This window comes from Bidens hawaiensis, unplaced genomic scaffold (genome assembly GCF_021521415.1).
Source record: "Bidens hawaiensis isolate Kalapana, Puna unplaced genomic scaffold, B.hawaiensis_p1.1 tig00006520_1, whole genome shotgun sequence".
Taxonomy (NCBI): Eukaryota; Viridiplantae; Streptophyta; class Magnoliopsida; order Asterales; family Asteraceae; genus Bidens; species Bidens hawaiensis.
The window spans coordinates 530005-540751 of NW_027491437.1; positions in this window are offsets into that span (position 1 = coordinate 530005).

Consider the following 10747-nt stretch of genomic DNA (forward strand, 5'->3'; position numbering starts at 1 on the left):
AACGTCTGACACGTTTACGGCGCACGTCACAACCAACCAACCACGTGTTTGGACCCTTCGTTTCAACCAAATGGATAGAACTTCGCGCAACGATGGAAACAATCAAGAAAACGACAACACCACATTAAAAAGACCAAATCAGTAAGTCTAATATCTATCTTACCGCGCTAGCGCGAGATAAGATACACATTAGACTGGGGGGGCTTGAAGAGGTATGTACCCGCCTCAACACCGAGCAAGGCGGGTCAACCCACAAGATAAAGACATTATGAAGGCACAAAGCCAAAACTTATGCGCATAGCGCATACAAAACATGCTCAGGCATCATATGCCCAGGCACACATATGCTCGCGGCGCATCAGCGCGCGGCGCATATCACATGCTCGTGCATACCACATCTGCCCAGGCACACATATGCTCGCGCATCACATATGCGCGCGGCGCATCAGCGCGCGGCGCATATCACATGCTCGTGCATATCACATCTGCGCATGAAATATCTGCGCGTGAGAATAAAGAGAAGACCTCGCGCATCCTCAGGATTGGCGCATATCACACATGCACATAATCGACCTCGTCCTCATCCAAATCAGGATTAGGGCAACCTAGATTGTGCACGTCAGACAACCTTCCAGAAGGCATCTTTTTAAGGAGTAAGAATATGCTGATGTTGACAGCTGCCAAATGAAAGGTTGACAACTCAGCATGACACATGTGTTACCACGTGATTACAACCAACGAGAAAGCGCCAGGTGTCCCAGAGGACACGTGGCGCAGTGCGATTGGAGGAGGCCAACGAGGTTGAGCCCAACCAGTGGAAACCCTAGCACTATAAATACAGCATCAACTCCACTTTGATGGACATATTCATACTCAATCATTGACAGTTACAGGCAGTGATATCACATTCAATCATATTGAATTACATTCACTCACAGTCAGTTACATACAAACACACAGTCACACAATCATACAGTATTCAGCTATTAAGCAATACTCTTGAGATTCCCTGACTGACACATTATTATCTTCTCCCACACATACTGATTCTCACGCCGGAGGGTTACCCCAAAGAGGACCCCTCTGTCCCTTTCTGAGGGGTAAGTAATGGCGCTGTTCATTTTGTAGGTGGAAGAACACGGATCCAGAAGAACCATCAGTGAAATAGTACAATCAAAACCCGAGGAAAGTAGATCTGCTATCAGCGAGTAGATCCACGTTTCTTCAATACCTATATATATATATATATATATATATATATATATATATATATATATATATAAGGTAAGGTAAGGTTAAAATAAAAACTCATTTGAATTGTGAAAACCCGCGAAAACCCTATGTAACATCGTTTTTTTTTGTTACATGTAATATATGTTGTAACATTTAATACAAAACATCGAAACATCAAAAAAAAAATGTTTTGCTATTTTTAAACGTTTTTTACTAATTTTATATATGTTTTCAGGAGAGAGAAAAAAGTTATATTTATATTTACATTTTTTATTCACTTTAATTGTGGACACAAGATTTAAACATTAATTAAAAACATGTGGTTGAGAATGAGTTTCTAGAGTTTTCACAACTCAATTGGGTTTTCATTTTATACTTAGCCTATACCTATATGTGTGTGTGTGTGTGTGATTTTAAAGGGCATTAAATATGTTGTGTCCGTAGGTCGCGCGATGGATTGAATCCGATGTGAACATGAGAACAGGCACGAACTTAAACATGACAAGGACCCAAAGATCATATATTTATATTTGATGCGTAAACTTGAGCATTACACTAGTTTTTGCTAGCTGATACGAGCATGCATGACCCGTTTAATCTAAACGTTTGTTTGACTTTTTTCTATATCAACTAATACTTTAAAGTTAAAAACTTAGCACAAAAAAGACGACAAGTCAAATGTGTATAAGATAACTTTCTTTATTTTATAAAATTTGGTACTTGAATTTTTCTATATCTATAATTTTGACATATATTTATGCAATCAGTTGAAGTTAAAGGATTGTTTGGTAACACTTTTAAAAATTTCATTAAGAGATTATACCTGAACCGCTAAATTGTGGTGCTTTTGGTTTATTTAAAAGAAACCTCTAAATGGTTGATGAAGCATTTTAATGGGTAAGCTTCAAAGCTAAACTGAATGATTCAAATGCTACCTCTTAATTAGTCATGCCTCTTAATGGTTTAGCATAAAATTGCTAAACAGCCCTTAGAAATTGGATAGGTAAGGAAAACGTTACACATTAAGGGAGAGTAAAAAATTAAGAGCGTTAAATGGTTAACCCGTGTATCCATTATGTCTACCCGAACTATATATATAGATTAAATCCAAAACTACATTTTATGTCATATTCGTGTTTATTTCTTTGAATTTTGGCGTTGCCTAATTTTACAATATACCAAGCCGTGTTTAATACTTTATGATTTTGAGGACTTGGTTTAGGGAATTTTATTGATTTGTTAGATGTTTGATTAGGCTTGAATCTAGGTTTGATTTTGAAGAAAACAAAGATGAAGATTAATGCTATGTATCAGTTTCATTGTTTGGCTTTTGAGGACATTGAATATGAAATGATGCCCAACAATAGATGTAGTTGATTGATTTACTTTTTACTTTTGATGCCTTGTGTGATTTTGTTTTTGTTAGGATTTCTTTAATTTAAAGTCACATGCAAATTTTGTTTTTGTTTCGGCCGTGGATGATATGGTGGCTGATTAATGATCTCCTCATAAGTAAAAGTAGCTAGACTAGAGTCAAGGAAACTTCTAGAACTTGAATTTGAAGTTAAATTAGTCGGTTTGGCTAGACTTTCTATTTTTAAAGAGCTGAAATTTGAACTAGAGCTCGGCTTAGATGAAGCTCGTTTCTTTTGAAAATTTTGTATTACTTGCATATATTTTAGATGCCTACTTGATTGAGCTCAGTTCCCTTCAAGCTCGGCTCCAAATTTAAACAAGGCAGCTTGCTCAACTCGTTTATTTACTAACTAATAGTAATAATAAAATTCAATAATAATAAATAAATAAACAACACTCATATCCGATAATAACTTGCTATAAATCAAGAAATGATTGAATGATACATTGATTATCCTAAGTTCCTGACCAACTTAATGGCCGGCCTTGATAACCCTATTTAGCTGAACATTGTGTGGCAGACTTATGGTTATCAATATCATGCATCATGGATGGAATGATGGATCTAGAACTTAAAAAGAAAACGGCCAGAAGAAGGCCCATATACAAGGGCCCATGAAATAAATTTGAAACAAGCATATGAGCATATCAATATATGATAATAGAAACATGTTAGGTTAACAGTTAACTTCAATAATTTTGTTATACAAAAATAGTCAGATTACAAAGTTGCTTTAGTCATCATAAAGATAGGCACCTTCAACAAGTCAACCTCCAACAATATAAACCAATCACCAAAAAACACACCGCCCTAATTAATCATGTTCACTTCTTTTACATTCACTTTGATGAGTTTGAAAATAGAAATGTTCCACAAGTTTGGTTTTCAGTTTATTTGGTTCGGGTCCAAATAAACCGTGCTATTGGATGAAGTTGGACTGCATAAAGTTTGGCTAAAATTGTTTCATGGATTAGACTAAATGACAAACTTAAAAATAACCATTATTGTTACTTTCTTTGAATTTACTTTCTTTGAATAGAATGGAGTTTTTTCTTACCGAAAACTCAATCCTGTTTTTGTCTAAAACCAAACCAAATTCGTATCAAACACCATAGTTAAAAAAAAGATTGAAGGGTAAAATGCGCATGCAAATTTTTAATCACCATGTTCCCTCAATGAAATTTCAAACTTTAGTACAAGTTTTTAAATAAACAAAACGTCTGATGGAAAACAAATAAAACAAAATAATAGTTCGCAAGTCGTTGTCGCTGATGTATTGGTAAAAGCACCTCGGGTCTAACAACGCGTAGTTGTTGGTCATCTGAAGATGATACTCTCTATTGGTGATTCTCAGGAAATTAATTATGTATATTAAACCATTGATAAATTAATTCATTACCCACACCATGGTTTCCGACGAATTATCGACGGTCTGTTTCACCAAGTGATATTCAAGGCATTTGACATGGTGCTTGAACCTTGTTTAGAGATGTATTCACCAGTATTGAGCCATATTTGGATGCTCAAATAGAATTTGGATCATTCCAAAAACTCAGACATTTGACTACAAGAAGACAAACAGCCTGATACAACATTTCTTTCATCTAATTTGAATCTATTTTCTCAATGATTGAAGCGATGTTATAACTCAAATGATAAACAAACAAAAATGAAAATTTGAACAACTCCAAATATTCTTACGGAAATATAACTCATAAACCTCTATTACAACTCTCATACATGAGCATAGACTTGATTATGTGTTTATAATGTAAACTCAGCATAGCCAATAAGAAATTTAAATAACTCTAACTTGGTCATTAGTAAACCTATTAAATATGTCATACACCCTTAAGCCCACAAGTCCACAACCATCTAGATAGAGGTGCAAAAAAAACCCGAATCCGGAATCGAACCCGAAAAAAAACCCGGAACCGGTTTTTCTTAAACCTGGGTTTTTAATACCCGAACCTGACCCTACCTGTAAGGTACGGATAGGGTATGACTTTCAATGCTGAAACCCGAACCCGTACCCGATATAAACCCAAAACCCGGTTCTAGTTATACCCGAAACCCGGTTCTAGTTATACCCGAAACCTGGGTTTTTTGCATACCCGAACCGGATTTTTTTGCATACCTGATTACCTGATATTAGTGTTTGTGCACATGTGTCTGGTTGTGTAGCTACCCGCAGATCTATAGCCGTTCTCCAACGGATCTTTTTTTAAGCACGTATTTGATATAAATATTTATTTAAAGCAACATCTTTTGATATATCAAACAACAATTTAAAACACATAAAATATATGTTTTTTTATATCATTGTTTAGTTATTTACATATGTTTGAATGAAGTTTGAAGTTTGTATGCAAAAAAAAATGGAGTTAGAATAAAAAAAACGAAGTAGGCACGTTAACAGAAAAATGCTTCAGAAAATTGTTTTTTTAATACCCAGAAATAGGGTATCCAAATACCCGAAAAACGGGTTTTTTCAATATCCGGAAATAGGATATTCAAATACCCGGGTATTGAAGACCCGGTCCAATACCCGACCCAGACCCGATACATTAGGTATGGTTTTTCATGCCAATACCCGGACCCGAACCCGACCCGGTTATTACTAATACCAGATTTTCCAATACCCGATCATACCCATACCCGAACCCGGGTTTTTTTAATACCCAATTTGTGCACCTCTACATCTAGATGTAGCTACCTAGGCTTTTCATCTCGTAACTCACGGGTTGACCTTTTTCTCAAACCTAACAATTAACAATATAATTGTAATAGATAACCATCGTAAATACTAAATAATAATATTTGTATAAATTAAGATGATCTTATCTTAATTTAGGGTAATCTCTTGTATTGTAATTCCCTATTTAAAGGGCTGAATTAATGAGAATGGGCAGGGATTTCCAATCATAATTCTTTCATGGTATCATACCTATAGATCCTTAACCCTAATTCTCTCCCATCGCCTCCCTCCTTCCGCTACCTCTCATCTCTGCCGGATCTCTCTTCTCCCTAACCGACAACATTCAATGGCCTCTCCTATTCACCCTGCCATCACCGTTACCAATATCCGGAATCTCATTCCGATAACCCTAGATAACGCAAGCGCCCAATACGTAACGTGGTCCGAACTTTTCAAGATCCACTGTACTGCTCATCAGGTGGCCGACCACCTTCTGCCCCGTATCCTACCTGCTGCATCGGTATCAACAGACAAAAGATAAAAGTCCTACTGTCCCTCATCAGACCGAGGAAGAATGGAGATGTATTGACGCTATCGTTCTATAATGGATATATGGCACGATATCCATTGATCTTATGCAAACGGTGATGAAGAAAAATACTACCGCACATGAAGCCTTGATCGCTTTGGAGAATTTATTTCAAGATAACAAGAGTGCTCGAGCCTGCATCTCCAATCGAAACTGAATAACACCAGTCTCGAATCTTTTAAAGATATGGCCTCTTATTGCCAAGAAATGAAGATGTTAACCGATCAACTGGCTAACGTGGACGTCCCCCTATCGCTAACCCAGTTGGTCTTACAGGTTCTTGGGGGTCTCACGGAGCAATATCGAACCATGGCTACCGTAATCCGCTCCACCGACCCATTACCCGAATTCAATGTTTGTCGCTCAAGACTCTGCCAAGAGGAAACCGACTTCGCTGCTCATGCACTCAACGCTGCTCAAAGTGCGGGGGCTGCTCTCCTTGCTGCATCCAAGACATAAACATCACAGGAAGCCTCACATAACAACAAAACAGAAAGCACAACTGATCGGGGAAGGGGTCGAAGCCGCGGACGCGGCCGTGGTCGGGGCAAAACTACTTTTGGACGGGGCAGAGGGGGAACTCCATATCAGCCACAGACTCCATGGGGACCGTTACTCGCTTCTCAACCTAGAGAAACTCCACCCTCCTGGCAACTTTGGCAAACTATGCCACCGTGCTCGTACACGACAGTCGCTAGGCCACCGACACAGACCTCTTAGGGCGTACTTGGACAGTTGGACCATGGCCCGCGCAAGCATATCAGATGGGTTACGTACCGACAGACATTGACCAGGCATTCCAGACAATGTCACTCTATCCGCCCGAGCAGCCTTGGTACATGGACACTGGTGCAACCAAACACATGACCAACCATCCAAGTAATTTTCACTCTTTTTTTAATACCGGTAGCTCACTCAATATAATTGTTGGCGACGGTAATATCATTCCCGTGACCGGACAAGGCAACCAAATTCTTAAACCACCTTACCCGCCCTTTAAATTAAATAATGTACTACTTGCACCAAACATTATTAAAAACTTACTTTCTATTCGCCGCCTAACTACCGATAACCAAATATCAATTAAATTTGACCCGTTTGGTTTTCTTGTGAAGGATCTCAAGACCAAGGCGCGTATCCTACGCAGTGATAGCACCGGGGACCTCTATTCTCTCTCGCTCGAGATCCTATCCAAAATTCGCTCACCTTCTACTTTTGCTGCTTTATCCCAAGACGTGTGGTATCAACGCCTGGGCCACCCGCCCCCCGGTTTACCTAAGTCTTTAAATAAGTCAAACTTTATTCATTGCAATAAATTTCATTCTCAAGTTTGTGAACCATGTATTTTTGGGAAAAGCATTAGACTACCATTTGTTAATTCTAGTTCTTTTACTTGCATGCCTTTTGACTTAATTCATAGTGATTTATGGACTTCGCCCATCGTTAGCACGGGTGGTCATCGATACTACATCTTATTTATCGATGACTACACGAATTTCCTATGGACCAACCCGATTTCTAATAAATTACAAGTATTTTTGATTCTTAAACAATTTTACACCCTCATCGAAACTCAGTTTGAACGTAAAATCAAACAATTTCAATGCGACAATGGAAAGGAGTATTCAAACAACTCTTTTCAGACGTTCTGCACTCACAACGGAATGCAGTTTCGCTTCTCGTGCCCCCACACCTCTTCTCAAAATGGGAAAGCTGAACGAACCATCCGCTCAATTAATAATATTGTTTGCACCCTTCTTGCCCAAGCCAACCTCCCAAACAACTTCTGGCATCATGCCTTGGAAGTCGCAACTTACCTTCTTAAAATCTTACCCACCAAAACCCTTAAAAACCGTACACCGACTCACATTTTATACAATCGCACATCGACCTACGATCATCTACGAGTGTTCGGTTGCTTGTGCTACCCTTTAATACCACACACTACTATTCATAAACTGGAACACCGATCCAAACCTTGCGTATTCCTTGGTTACCCGACCCAACACCGAGGATATAAATGTCTCGACCTCACCTCGCATAAAATAATCGTATGTCGACATGTACGATTTGATGAAACCAATTTCCCCTTCAAAACTATTAACAAACCATCTCTCCAACACTACAACTTCCTCACTGATGACCTTCATCCAAATATTGGTCTCAAGTTGGCATTTCAAAACCCACGGCCCCTATAACACCAAATAACAACCCCATTCCTAATAGCCCAAATACCAGCCCTCTACATTTTGTCTATTCTAGGCGGCCCAAAAACCAGCCTCCCCCACACCCCATATTCCCACCACAGCCCTCGGCCACTCCACCAGAAACACAACAGCCCTCGGCTATCCCTCCTTACCCACGGCTAACCCAACAAACCCACCCCAACCTCCATACACTACCTCGACCACCACTCACAACCCTCAAAACACAGCCACCCGCACCATCCGTACCAGCTCAATGGATGGAATAACCAAACTTAAACAAACCTTTAACCTGAACACAATAGCGGTAGCACCTATTCCCCGTAACCCAACGGATGCCTTGTCCACACCTGGCGCCAAGCGATGAAAATTGAATTTGATGCCCTTATTAAAATTGGGACGTGGGAATTAATTCACCGCCAATCGGGTATGAATGTTATACGGAGCATGTGGCTTTTCCGCCACAAATTCAAATCAGACGGGTCGTTGGAACGATACAAAGCAAGGTTGGTATGTGATGGTCGAAATCAACAATTGGGTATTGATTGTTGGGAGACATTCAGCCCAGTGGTTAAACCCGCAACTATACGCACTGTGTTTTCATTAGCTTTAACACAGTCTTGGCCGATTCACCAGCTAGATGTTACTAACGCATTCCTACATGGCAATTTAAATGAAACAGTATACATGTATCCATCGATGGGGTTTCGATATCGGGATTACCCTGATCATATTTTTCGTTTAAAGAAGTCACTATATGGCCTAAAGCAAGCTCCGCGAGCATGGTACCAACGATTTACGGATTTCGTAACCACTCTGGGATTTCGTCAAAGCTGTTGTGACAACTCTTTGTTCATTTTTAATCACAGCAATCACATGGCGTATTTATTTATATATGTCGATGACATCATTCTGACGACTTCCTCTGACGAGCTCCGTAAGAATCTTATGGCTAGACTTGCATCAGAATTTGCCATAAAGGACCTCGGTCCTCTCAGTTTTTTCTTGGGAATTTCGGTCAAAAGAACAGGTAACTGGATGTTCTTGTCACAAAGTAATTATGTTGCAGATATATTAACAAGAGCTGGAATGTCCTCATGCAAATCAGTCCCAACTCTAGTCGAAACACAATCAAAGATGCGTGCCGAAGACGGTCCCCCATACAATGACACGACGATGTTTCGTAGTCTGGCTGGTGCATTACAGTATCTGACATTCACTCGTCCCGACGTATCATACGCGGTTCAGCAGGTGTGTATACATATGCATGCTCTGCACGTCACACACTGGAATGCCTTAATTTGCATCCTTTGGTATTTACGGGGTACTCAAAATCTCGATCTCACGCTTGGTACTATGGGTACTCAACAGTTACGGGCATACACGGACGCTGACTGGGCAAGCTGTCCGGACACACGCAGATCGACCTCCGGATATTGTGTGTATTTTGGTGATAACCTTCTATCATGGTCGTCAAAACGCCAATCAACGGTCTCTCGATCGAGCGTTGAGGCTGAATACAGGGGCGTCGCAAATGTCGTAGCAGAAATATGTTGGCTTCGGAATTTACTCCTTGAGCTCCGTCGGCCGTTATCAGCAGCCACACTGGTATACTGTGATAACATAAGTGCAATTTACTTATCGGGAAACCCGGTTCAACATCAAAGAACGAAACACATTGAACTTGATATACACTTTGTGCGTGAACAAGTGCAACGAGGGAGGGTTCAGATTCTTCACGTACCCACACGGTACTAGATTGCTGACATTTTCACCAAAGGCCTACCAAAGATTTTGTTCGAAGATTTCCGGTCCAGTCTCAGCATCATAGAACCTCCTGCTTCGACTGCGGGGGTGTAATAGATAACCATCGTAAATAATAATATTTGTATAATATTTATATAAATTAAGATGATCTTATCTTAATTTAGGGTAATCTCTTGTATTGTAATTCCCTATTTAAAGGGCTGAATTAATGAGAATGGACAGGGATTTCCAACCATAATTCTTTCAAATTGAGCCAACATTTTCTATTGATACTTCAAAGCCTCTATTTTATACCGACAAGAAAATGCTAGATCCAACAACCATACTTAAAAAACATAAAATTTTGAATTATATTTTCAGTTATCTTATTTCAAGAAGCATAGTACAACATCTTTACGATAGAAGACACACTTTTGCATTTATTTCTTGATTCGAGTATCAAAATTCGAAAAAGAAAATAATAACAAATAAAAAAAACACAGTAACAACCCAACGTTGCATACTACCACAATAAGTCAATAACCCATCAGCTAAATCAGCATAAAACTTATATGAGGCTAACGGTTTTTACTCTCGTTGATCCGGGTCGGGTTGGCTTTGGTGTTGCAGCTCGCCTTATACGAAAACAAAGAGTTGAAACAGGCGACTCATACCCATCTTGATCATCATATGATTTTCTTTGGTTTTGCCTATGATTGTAGGCGGTATAGCGAGATGATACAGAATCCGAATAAGATGAAGTGGAATACAAAGAAGATGATTCAGAAGAAGCTGGTGAAACATGAGAATAATGTTTTTTCTTAGTGGAAGTGAAGAATTGAAGAATACCTCCTTTTGGT